At 42.7% G+C, this 12,703-nt stretch overlaps 1 long non-coding RNA gene across 1 annotated transcript; it reads right to left on the bottom strand.

Annotated features, from left to right (window-relative positions):
* Nucleotides 1-645: 645 nt before the first annotated feature.
* On the bottom strand, nt 646-9,954 carry LOC125759268 (uncharacterized). Its single transcript, XR_007416841.1, has 3 exons — nt 9,786-9,954; nt 4,812-5,387; nt 646-2,587 (listed from the first exon to the last, which is right to left on the bottom strand). It is a non-coding gene; the product is annotated as an uncharacterized LOC125759268 (long non-coding RNA).
* Nucleotides 9,955-12,703: the final 2,749 nt, after the last annotated feature.

Below are 12,703 nucleotides of genomic sequence, written 5' to 3' on the forward strand. Positions count from 1 at the left end.
TGCAATGCAAACATCAAATCGTCATAGTCAATCTTACTTGACGGATGGAAAGGAAGAAAATAATAAATCAGTCATGTTGACATTGCTGACGTAGTGTGTCAAGCAGTTTTCCTCGGCTCATTCGCTAAGGCAAGCAGAGAGGAGAAGAGAATGAGGAAACAAGCACTGTTTCGGGGGAGTGGGGCAGGTGCCGCAGATACAGGTGAGGAAAAAAAAAGAAAAAGAAAATGAGAAGGATAGGGCGGGTTCAGCAATGTGTCTTTGTAGGTCAAGGGGGGACACTGTTAGTTTGCTTGGGGGGCAGGTAATTGCTTGCAGCAAGGGGCGCATCCATGGCAGAGAAAGCCACGATCCAGCGCCTTTTCCGGTCACTTGCGGAAAAAAAAGCCAAGTAGCAGAGTGGGTGTTCCTTTGTCGCTTACCTGTTGCATGTGTGTGTGTGTGTGGGGGGGGGGGGGGGGGGGGGGGGGGGGGGGCAGAATTGGGGGCAAGGATTGCGCACCTGCATGAGGCCTCGTTTGAGAGATTCAGTTTAATGCTCATGGATTCGTGTCTGCAGACATATCCACCTTTTTTTTTTTCATTTTTGAAGGAGGAGGAGGAGGAATAAACTTTAAAACGAATAATTTATTTGACAAAAAAATATATATACAAGAACGTAGACGTATAATTGCACATTCGGAGGTCCCGAAGTAAAAACTGTCGGGGGGACCTCCTAATAAAAACTAAATGGGGGTTACAAGAATCTCTGCAAACAGTGAGTCATATATTTTATATAATTTCTAGTGCATCCGTAATAGAAGGGAAGACTAATCATAAATAAAAGAATCTTTATTATAATCACAAATGATAAATGAGATATTTAAAAAGTCAAATGGAAGAAATTACAAATTCACAAAATTCAAACAAGGATATATGTCACGTGCAACCGGCAATGCAAACAAGCATCAAATAAAGGCAAAATTCAAACACTTAACAAATAGGCAATAGTGCATTTTCCGAGTGTGCTGTAGAAAAAAAAACGTAATGAATTTTAGGTGTGTGACGAAATGCTAATGAAATGCTCCTTAGTTCTACGTTTGAATGATAATAATGAAGATGACTTGATATCTGATGGTAATGAATTCCAAAGTGAAATGCCTGAAAATGCAATGGTAAATTTCCCATAATTTGTTCTGACTTTAGGAAGAAGTAGATTAAGTTGTTTTGAAAATCTTGTATTATTGTTATTAATGAGGCTGGAGTAAGAAAAACCCGGAATATTAAGTTCGGTATTTATGAGACGAAACATTAGTAGTAACAACATACGCAAAGGTAGGACATTTAGGCAACTGAATGTGGGAGCAGATGGAGATGTATGCGGTTGAAATGTAATTAATCGTAATGCCTGCTTTTGCAAGATTTCAAGCTGATGAAGATGTGTGTCATATGTATTACCCCAAGCTGAAAGGCAATATGAAATGTGACTGTATGTACGCGTGATGTAAAGACATAAAGATGTTTCGATGAAAGTAAGAGCGAGTTTTTATGATGATGTGAATACCATATGAGATTTTTTTAATAAGCGATTGAGTATGGCAGTGGAACTTTAATTTCTCATCTAGAACAACACCAAGAAATTTAGTACACGGGGATCTGGCAATTACATCATTATTTAAGGAAACTGTAATAGAATGAATGAGCAATTATTTTGAGGAATGGAATATCATAAACGTTGTCTTAGATGGATTGATTGTTAGCTTATTCTTTACGCACCAGGAATGAACATTTGCTAAGTCTGCGCTAAGTTTATCCTGCAATGCAACAGAACTTTTATAGGATGTGAAAATGGTGCTGTCATCAGCATAAAGAAGACAATGCGCATGTGTTAATATTTGCGGCAAATCATTGATGAATATGAGAAATAAAAGCGGCCCAGGTATTGATCCTCGAGGAACACCTATATTTATAATTTTTGATGAAGAAAGAACACCATCAACTTGGACTCTATATGGTCTGTCTGTTAAATAGTTACGAATTAATTCTAAAGGTGGCCCAGAAATGCCGTAAGATTCAAGTTTGCTTAAAAGAATGCGATGGACGATGGAGTCAAATGCCTTGGTGAAATCAATAAAAAAGAGTACCAACTAAAAGCCCTTGGTCGATGGCTAATTTAACCCTTTCATCAAAAGTAATAAGCGCTAGTTCAATAGAGAGATTCTCGCGAAAACCAAATTGATCATGAGTTAAAAGATTAAATTTGGACAGGTATTTACTTAGACGATTGCAGATTAGCTTTTCGATCACTTTACTAAAGAAAGACAAAATGCAGATAGGACGATAATTACTCATGCACTTATGGTCACCTTTTTTAAACACAGGAATAACTTTTCCAATTTTGAGGCTATTAGGAAAGATCCCATCTTTAAATAATTTGTTTATTACATGTGCTAATGCAGTTGAGATTTCTTTACACACAAGCTACGTTCCTCGAAACGGACTTGCCTTTGTCGCCTCCTGTCACCTCCTGTCGCCTCCTGCCTCATGTCACCAGAATGACGGTGTGGGTGTGGGAATCTTGCCCTATTAGTGTTGCTGCCTGAAGCGCCTGCGGTTGAAACAGCTAGTGCTGGCCAGACTCTCCCATTTAAAAATAATAGCGAAATAAATGAAACAAAGTCCATAAAATAAAAGCATGAAAACAAAAGGAAAAGATAAGAATAAAACGAACAACCTAAAAATAATCAAATAGGCAGAGGTCACATGGTGGGAAAGATATACATAGAACACTGAAGACCTGGGAAAAAATAAATAAAATTGAAAAAGAATGTATCAGCAAAAATACACATAGGAACAAAACATCCCTCAGATAATTGTTGGACACTCCATTTTAGCATCCAGCACGAATTAAAACTGTCACAATTCATTTCCAGTTTACTAACTTTTGCACACCCGAAGAAACGAGATGTTCCCGATGTTTTCATTTATGCTGCGCATCACTGTTTTAAATTTATGGATGAATAGGACTCTCTTTGTTCTTGTTCACAAGTACTGCAGAAGCCTGACTAAAAAAGGGTGACATGTATTTTTTCGAATGAGTGTTCTGTTCTCGCAAACTCTGATGTTTAGAGAAAGGAAGATTTGGCAGAGTGCACACATGAACTCTGTGGTTATTTACATGTAGTCTGAACGCCATCCCAGTTTGGCCGATATACTGCTGGCCGCAGACATCGCAATGTAGCATATATACGACATTGTGACTCACAATTTAGAGATTTCTTAATTTTGAATGTAAAGTCAAATGACGAAGCCTGAGTAACACAGGTTGTGGTTTGCAACCGATTCCACATGGCTTGCAACCCGATTCCATGTTTTCAAACCCGGTCGTCTTAGCTCTAACAAGCATGTCTTTTATGTTCCTTCAGTGGCGGTAGACCACTCGCAGCGGCTCCGTGAAAATTGAGGATAGGCACGTGCTCTGCTGGATAATGTTAAAGTGTTTAGAGAGGACGTTGTTGAGGTGTGGTAGTGTGAACAAGTATGTGGGACAAGGTTGGTTTGGTTTTTTGAAAGGCACAGTATCGTGCCCGACAAAATTTCGTTTCTATCTCAAGTTCGTGCCCGGCTTATAGCATCATCGATGATAATCTCTGGGTAGTCCTCCGCCACAAGTATAGTGCGCTTGACATTCTTTCTGCTACTGTGACGTTGCTTGAGGCAATAGGACGGCCATGGTAGCTGGCGTTTTATGGATTTTAGGGAGCAGGTAAAAACGGCCTGGGGCAGGCTGAATCGGTTGCATTGCTTTGACCATATTGGTTGTGATTTTTGCATTCTTATGCAACAAATTTAGTACGAAGCTTATTTCTGACAGAAATAATTTAGTGGGGTCCTCTTTAAGTTTCGTACAGGAGTTCTTGTCCTCCAATTGCCGGCAGCCTTCTTTCAGGTAGCCAGCTTTACCTAATATTACTATTGTGCCACCCTTATCCGTAGGCTTGATTACCAGATCTGCTCGATGGCTCAGGCACTCCAGTGACCAGCACTCTTCTGAAGTGAGAAAGTTTCGAGAGCGCTTTGCTTTTGAGCAAGCCGCCATGATGTCCTTTTGTACGGCCGAGATATACATGTCTAGGTATCTCTCCCACTGCTCAGGCGGCAACCAAGTTTGTTCTGATGAGCCGGAGAATGCTGTTCGGCTGATCGTGAAAGTATTTCCGGAGGCGAAGGTTTCTGGAAAAATTATCCAAATCCTGATACAACTGAAATTAATTAAATTTACGACTAGTCGAACAGAATGTAAGGCCCTTGGCAAGGAGGCTAATTTCGGAGAGAGATAACTGTGCTGAAGAAAGATTAATTAGCATTGGAAGCGGCTGTTTCTATGGCCTGGTTGGCATTTATCAGTGTCACCAGTATATTTGCACTTGTAGCAATCTCAATTACCCCATCCCACTCTAGACTGCGACACTTGCAGTGTTTTCTCACCGTTGTTTTCTGATATTCATATTCCACCAAGTCATTAAGGTCTTGCGTGCTGAGATTGGACTGACTCCTCAGTGAAAGCTCAGCCTCTTTAAGTTCGTGAGATTTATGTTCACTATGCTAAATAATATTGTGCATGAGCTGCAGTGATGTATTTTGGAGTGTTTTCTCCCATTGTACTTGATCTTTTCGCTTTATTGTTGTCACTGCCAGATTTAGTTTGAGAGACAAGCCTTTCGGTACTGAATTAGATGTTAAATATGACTTCAGCGTACTTCACGCATTTCTCAATTGTCTTCCTAGTATTCTGAAATGAGCGTGACTGTGGTTTGGGGAACGGACCATACCTGAACTATTTGGCAGTCCACTTTTGGCTGTACTGGTTGTCAAGCGGCGTCGGAATAACTTCGGAGGTTGTAGGCCGTCGTCGGCAAGCTTCGGAACAGGTGGCACGGGTGCGCGCAATGAGGGAGAGCCCTCCGAGGTGGTGCTTTCGGCAGGCACTGGGGAGCCGGAACCAGTCAGGGCAGTGTTCCTGGCCAGCTCTAAGTTCTGCAGGTGTTAGCGGCTGGTCCTAGTGATGAGCAGTCCTCGATAGTGAAGAGCCAGCCTTGCCATGCCTTTGAAGCTGGGGTGAAGGACGTCGGCGGCGAGGACCCTCCGAGGGGGCATCTCATGGAAGGCGTGGTCGAGATAGAAGACACTGCGACCCAATTCCTTTCGATGGCAGAGGCGGTGCACTTGGTTTACGAAAGGGGATGCTTCTCTATTGAACCAGTGTACGAACTTGTTCACTTCTCGGTGTCGGCGGTTCGGGGCTCTGGGTAGTGGCAGGCTGACGCAGAGTTCCTGGTTTGGTCGCTCCTGGTGAATCCTCTCAATGAGTTGTTTTAAGTCTGCCAGGGCCTGCGCGCAACCATTACCTGCAATGCCCACAGTTTCCATATGAATCACCACAGGTATCTACGGCACATGCTCCACTCCCCCAAAACGGTGCTTGTTTCCTCATTCACTTTTCCTCTCTGCTTGCCTTAGCGAATGAGCCGAGGAAAACTATTCGACACACTATGTCACCACTGTCAACATGACTGATTTAATTTTTTCTTCCTTTCCTTCCTTCAACTAAGATTGACCATGACGACTTTTTATGTTCGCATAATGGCGCCTTTGCTCATACGCCCTGACGAAGATCGGTCCTACTGGTCAAAACCATAGGCAAATAAAATTAAGATAACCACTAAGTTAAGTTGCTTCTCTTCCCCCCCCCCCCCCCCCACACACACGCACGCACGCACGTATGCATGTAGCTAGAGTGACAAAAAAAAAAAAAAAAAACAGCATTTAAGGCTACTACCACATCTCAATTCTGCCAGTTTTTGAGAAATGCCTTGAGCAAGTTATTAATGCCTACATTGAAAGCTTTAGTAAAAGATTTATCTCCTAAGCATCACTTTGTAGTGAGAAAAATTCTCTCCTCAGAAGACATACACCTGATCCAGAAAGAGATATTGGGAAATGTGCGAAATAAAATAATGATGCTAGGACTATATCTAGATCTCAACAAAGCATTCGATAGTGTCAGTCATTTCACTGTACTACAAAAATGGAATTTTGTGGATTTTGGTGAGTTAATAATAATATCTGGGGATTAATGTCCCAAAACCACGATACGATTATGAGAGATGCCGTAGTGGAGGGCTCCGGAAATTTCGACCCCCTGGGGTTCTTTAACGTGCACCTAAGAAGAAGAAGAAGAAGAAGAAACATTTATTTATGTCATGCCTTGGAGTGGTTAGGGTGGGTGGTGGCCCTCTTCCAGGGCCCCACTGGCTACAGCGGCTCGCCGGGCCTGGTCAAGGGTCGCCAGTTGGCTTCCCATTTCCAGTTCCGCGAGCCGCGCCTCCCACGACCAATTCATCTAAGTACACGGGCCTCAAACATTTTCGCCGCCATTGAAAATGCAGCCGCCGCGGCCAGGATTCGATCCCGCGACCTTCGGGTCAGCAGTCGAGCGCCATAACCACTAGACCACCGTGGCGGGGCGATTTTGGGGAGTTGCATCACAACTTCTTTGCTCTTATCTAGATGGAAGATTTCAATATACTGAAATAGGCACGTGGAAATCAGATTTGAGGCTCAGTGCTTCTGGAGTACCACAAGGACACATTATAGGTTCTACTCTTTTCCTTTTGTACATTAATGACATAAAAAAAAACACCAACTGTCACTTCATCATTTATGCCAATGGCTGTACAGCCGTCTTTAATGGAAAAGATTCGTCCAGCATTCAAACTAAAGCGAGTATGTTTTGCTTAAAGCTTGATTAATGGTGCAAAGTGAACAGCCTAATATCGAATTAAACAAAAACAAAGTGTGCTGCATAATGTGGGCCTTGATCACCAGCTGCGGTACCCCAAAACCTTAATCTGGTTAAATACAACACCTGTATGAAATAATGTGTTAGAATACTTGGCAAAATACTTGGCAAATACCGCTCCCGAGTATAGCCAGCACCCTCCACTTTTGGATGCAAAAAAATTGAAAATAAGCAATCAAAGTGCACATTTGGATCCTGGACACGTCGCATTCTTTGTCAGTGGACACCACTGCAAAGAGCTTTAGAGCCACGGGCCTATCAAGTGTTATGGACGGCACAGGGAACGATCAGCTTTGAGAGCGCGCCGATGAGGTAAGCTCGTCCGACAGTGATTAGCGCGAAAGCAGGCAATGTATAGTGAAAGACAAGATTCACATCTGTCACCACTTTTTCAGTGAACCGGCAGTAGTCGCAGTGGCGCTACAATGTGTTAAAGCACAGCTATAGGCCTTGTTTGTGTATAACCCACACCTAAGCCAAATTTGATTAACAAAGTGCGGCTTATGCGCGAGTATATACGGTAATCGCTTCAGGCATCTTGTCTACGTAGGCGGTAGGTTGCAGTCGTTACGATTAAGCGTGTTTCCTGTTGTATGGATAGTCAAAAGATTCCAGAATATTTGACTATCCGAACAACAGGAAACATGCTTAATCGTAACAACGGCAAGATGCCTGAAGCGATTATTGATGCAGATTTAGGCTGAAAGCTTCGGCCTCCCAGGTTAGTGAACGAGGCTTCCGTATGGAAGCCAAACATTATTACATTTTCAACAACACCTTTTTTCTCGGCTGCTCCGCCACTGTGGTCTAGTGGTTATGGTGCTCGAGTGCTGACCTGCAGGTCGTGGGATCGAATCCCGGCCGCGGCGGCTGCATTTTCGATGGAGGCGAAAATGTTTGAGGCCCGTGTACTTAGATTTAGGTGCACGTTAAAGAACCCCAGGTGGTCGAAATTTCCGGAGCCCTCCACTACGGCGTCTCTCATAATCATATCATGGTTTTGGGACGTTAAACCCCAGATATTATTATTATTATTTTCTCGGCATTCAGAATTTTATTTCTACCATGCCATTACATCCCGACCAGACGAGATTTCCTCCAATTCTCGATTTCATGATGCTGCAATGGCTTGGCAAAGATGGCCACATTGGATGTTAATGCCAGAAAATCAGGTGCCGACAACTTTTTATAAAGTGCTTGCAGGACCTCTTGGATGTGTTAAAGTCCTTGTAATAAGGAAGTGCTGCATTTAAAAGGGCAGTGATGACATCTAGCGGGAGCCATCCTGCTTCTGCTACAATTCCCGAGGCTGATGAGCCCTTTGCGAGGCCTAGCCAAATTTGCAGGCAGTGATTCCACGCAGCTTCCAGAATCCTCTTGTTTGACGGTGATAATTTGTGAGGAACCGGTAGGCAATAGCGCAACGTTCCTTCAATATATACCACTGAGTGGCATTTGCATGCCCATCGTGTTCCCACCATGATATAGAAGACTTTCAATGCTGCAGCTATTCTCGCAACACATTTCTCTACCTGAGTTGAGCAGGAAAGGTTTCTGTCAATTGCAATCTCGAGGAATCACCGAGACCGCCCATAGGGCAGCAGCTGTCCACCGAGGAGCGAATACTTGGTCATTTTCTTTCTTGTGAAAGCAATAACTGTACTCTTCTTCTGGTGAAAGGCGTTGGCTTGTTACCAGGTTTCAAAATCACCACAATTTTCGCCAGTTCCTATTCCTCTGGGACCTCATCAGGCATACACAAAGAATTATAATATTCTAGGAGTCATCGGCAGTAGGCATGGGCAGATTTGCAATGGTTACATAGGTTATTTCGTCATGTATGCCTGTTTGATTCAGTGATAGTGTTAAGTTCTTCAATAGTGAAAGACAAGTACAATTTAGATGAACAGAGCATTGGGCTAGTTGGTAATCCATTGTAAAGTGTTCCATGTTTCATGCAAACAATCTGATTCGTTTGCAATGCGATGACATTGTAAACACGAGGCATGCCATCCTATTTAGTGCCTCTTTAGTTATGCATGCATACATTACAGCAATTTGTGCACCTGTGAAATAAAACAAATGCTATATAAGGATATGTTTTTCAAACCACCACAGGCATGTCCGCTCGAGATAGCCTGCTGCAGCTGTTGTCTGCATGGTCACGTTTGTGCATTCAAGCTTGGAATGGAAAAAAAAAAAACATATTTGAAATGCAGGGCTTTTACATAGGTTTCCTTAGAAAGAATATAACAACGGCTGATACGAGTACAGTCGCGACTACAGCCGGTGGGGCGCAGAAGGGTTGCTGCAATGAATGGCTCCTGCGATACAGGAAAAAACAACAAAAGTACTGCCATTGCACGTTCTAAAAGAGAGGTCGTGCAAACACGGACACAAGACAGAAGTCAAGACATCACAAATGCCGATTAACTGTAAATGCGCAGTTATTTTTCACGTAGACTCCCACGCGTGCCGGATTGATAGGCCTCGGCATGCGCTGACAAGTTTTCGTGCCTTCTTTTTTTTTCCGCCCTTGTGTGCCTCTGCAGTTGTTGGCGTTTGTGGTGTCTTGACTGTTTTCTTTTGTCCGTGTTTGCACGTCCTGTCGTTTAGAATGAATGAATGCGGACGAACGAATGCGAACTCCTTTCGAAATAGGGCGAATAGTGAAGCACATAGAGGCAAAGGACGACGGAAAGTTGCACTAGCTGGAGTAGGTGTCCATCGAGAAAGGAGGAAAAGCGTGGAACAAGGTCACAAGAGACGACGTGTTGCTGTGTTCTCTTGCCGGTCTTTGCGCGGCTCACTTCTTCTACGATAAAAACGCAGGTCTTGGTCGCCACAGTTAAGGCGATATGAAAGCAGCCAGACTCACTTTCATGATTCTCAGATGCAAAGACATCGCAGGAATTCATGCAGGGTGCAGAGGCGTTTTGTTTACCTTCAGATGACGGTAGGCTAGCGTTCTGGCGTCCCCCATCAAAATATCGATGCTTGATCTGCCGTATGGTGGTAAATATAATCACAACGTGTGTATATATACATACAGACATATATATATATTTCTCAAGGCGACGTACAACAGCGCAACAGCTCCAAAAAAGTTGAACAGGAAGTCACCATGACACTTGACAGCTACCACAGGAAGCAGGTGGCGCTTGACGCAGTTAAGAACCGAAACCGAAACCTCAATATTTGAGCGCGTTCGAAACAGTCCATTTGCGGCCGCCAACCCAAAACTTGCCATTCTCCCATATTAAATTAACAAATAGATCGAGCGGTTCTTCATGTGTAATACAAAGACTAAATTATTGCGCAAAACGCTTCTAGGCCATTTTTTCCACCTATGATTAGGCCTCACTGACATCTAGAAGAAATGGCAGCTGAAAAAAAATAGTTAAAATTTGTGACCTCATACTGACTGGTAGCGGGGCTTCTGTGCGAATTTCATAATTTAGATCATGAACCTCCTTTTTTTTAAAGCGCGTAGTACCTTAGGGAACCGGCTGGTCCATCCGCAGTCTCGTGTCGCATGCATGCGGTGGTCAATACAAGTATGAAACAAGCCTAACAATGCTCAAAACCAACACAAAATAAACTAACAAGGTCTAAAATAATATGAACTACGGATAATCAAGAACCAATCACAATAATTTACCTAAAATCGTGAAAAACGCCTCTAAAACATCTAGCCGAGACCCGCGCCACCACCTCGGCAAGCACGCGATTGCCAAGGGAATGGCTGGGTTACCCGTGCTACGCACTTTTTCAGGTTTCACGACAGTGAAGCTGCATTAAGCGCAGTATTTAAAACTACATGTACAACAACATTAGCGCAAGATTTACCGCGGGGTTTAGAACTACACCAAGACCTACACAAGAACAACATTAGTGCTACGTTAACCCGAAAATAAGCGCTATTTATAGCAGTGTTTATTTTTGACTAATTCACTTGTTTCTGCAAAACAAAAGGTAGTAGTCCCAGTAATTTCAGCTCTCTCCCACTTGTAAAAGATTCTGAGAATTAAAACACTGGGCTACCACGCGTGAGTAATTTACTGTACGTGCTAATTCAATAAATTAGAAAGATTGGTTCTCGACGTATCATGGAGAAACCTATCATATTTTTAGAATGAGTGAATACTCAGCTTGGTACCTTAATACTGTAAGAAATGACATTTTAAACTGACAAATGCACTGTGCAAAATTATTCCATTACAGACATAGTGTTGCATTTATGAAGGTTTTATTTTTGTGCCACAAACTAAGTTTAAAAATTTCCCTGAAATAATCATTCTCTTTACTGTAAGGCATAATAATGAGGCAGGCTACTTTTACATGGGATCTTATCATCTCAAAACGTGAAAACGAATAAAGTTGCAAGGCGGGCTTGTTGGTGAGGCATTTTTGAATACTAACTATGGTAGCACAAGGTAACAGGACACAAGAAGAACATAGACTTGTACGTGTCCCATTACCTTGTGCCACCATAGTTATTCAAAAGTGAAAACGAAAGAAACCATGGAAAGATTGCTACCTCTTCTAGCATTATACTATTACAAAATAACATTACTGAAACCATGCCCATCAAACAAAAACTAGTGAATTCAACATAAATATGCTAACAATTTTTATTAAGAAAAGAGAGATAGTTTAAACACCAGTGTACAGTGTGCAAAGACACTGATGCTGCATGCTTTGAAAAATCTGGTGCTCTAGGCTTTCGCTAAGCACTCAATTATGTTGCGCTGTTTCTTTGCATTCTCAGTGTGGTTCTGGGAGATCGCATGGTACATAGTAGCTGTGCTACCATGCCATGAACAACACAGAGTAACATTGGACAGTGAGCAGAACCTGCCAGTCTCTTTCAGTGCTGGCCGACACCAGAGACAGAGTAGGTCTCAGTGGCCATCCATTTTGTTCAGCCTATAAAACAGTACAACAAAACACCCACTGCGCACGGTGGCTGACTGCACTGAAATGAATCCGAGTGGATTGACCGCACCGCTTGGATGTTGCCGGGGGCGACTGCTAAAATGGATTTCATAAGTTTGGCAAGGGGGACAATGCGATTCAGTTGCCACTGAAGACGTAGAGAGCACCTAGCTTAGCAACCGCCCTCAGGAGTGTTGTTTTGGAGCAGGTGCATGGTTTGGAGCAGAATGGAACAACTGGAGCACCGCTTCCATTCCTGCATTAGACATTGCGACTGAAACTGACATAAAAAAATTCCAAGATATACTTTGCTGTGATGAAAATATGTCATAATATTTTGTTGATTGTTCTTTTGTACATCTTTTTCTTTTGTCTTATGCCTTATGGTTGAATTGCTGTTTGTTTTTATTGTTGCACTGTATATCGATCGTTCTTCTTCTTAATATATGTATTGCATTTAATAATAATACGAGTGTCACTGCCCCTTCCCCCATGTAATACTGTCCCCATGAGGGCCTCTAGGGGTAGCATGAATAAATAAACAAACAAACAGACAAACATTTGTCAGCCGAAGAACAGTTCGCGTCTTTTCACTCTACATGCACTTGCAGCAAGGTTCGAAATTATAATGAAGCATTTGTATTGTCTCGTAATTTGTATTGTATTTTATTTTTCGCCCTGTACCTAGTGCACGCTTTCATAACAATTGCAGGGAGGAACGAGCGGGAAATAGGCACAAAGTGTGCACTGCGGAAAGGGCCAAACGTAATATTTTTGCAGTATGACAGCTGTCATATAAAAGGAGAGAGGAAATCCTGTACTGCGAAAGCATTTTTTTTTCTTTAATGCAGTGCAACACATTCTGAGCATGGTGAGAAAACGCTGCCGATCATCACTCGAGGCTCCTGAGAACATGCAGGCCAA

The sequence above is a fragment of the Rhipicephalus sanguineus genome, chromosome 7 (assembly GCF_013339695.2).
Source record: "Rhipicephalus sanguineus isolate Rsan-2018 chromosome 7, BIME_Rsan_1.4, whole genome shotgun sequence".
NCBI classification, from domain to species: Eukaryota; Metazoa; Arthropoda; class Arachnida; order Ixodida; family Ixodidae; genus Rhipicephalus; species Rhipicephalus sanguineus.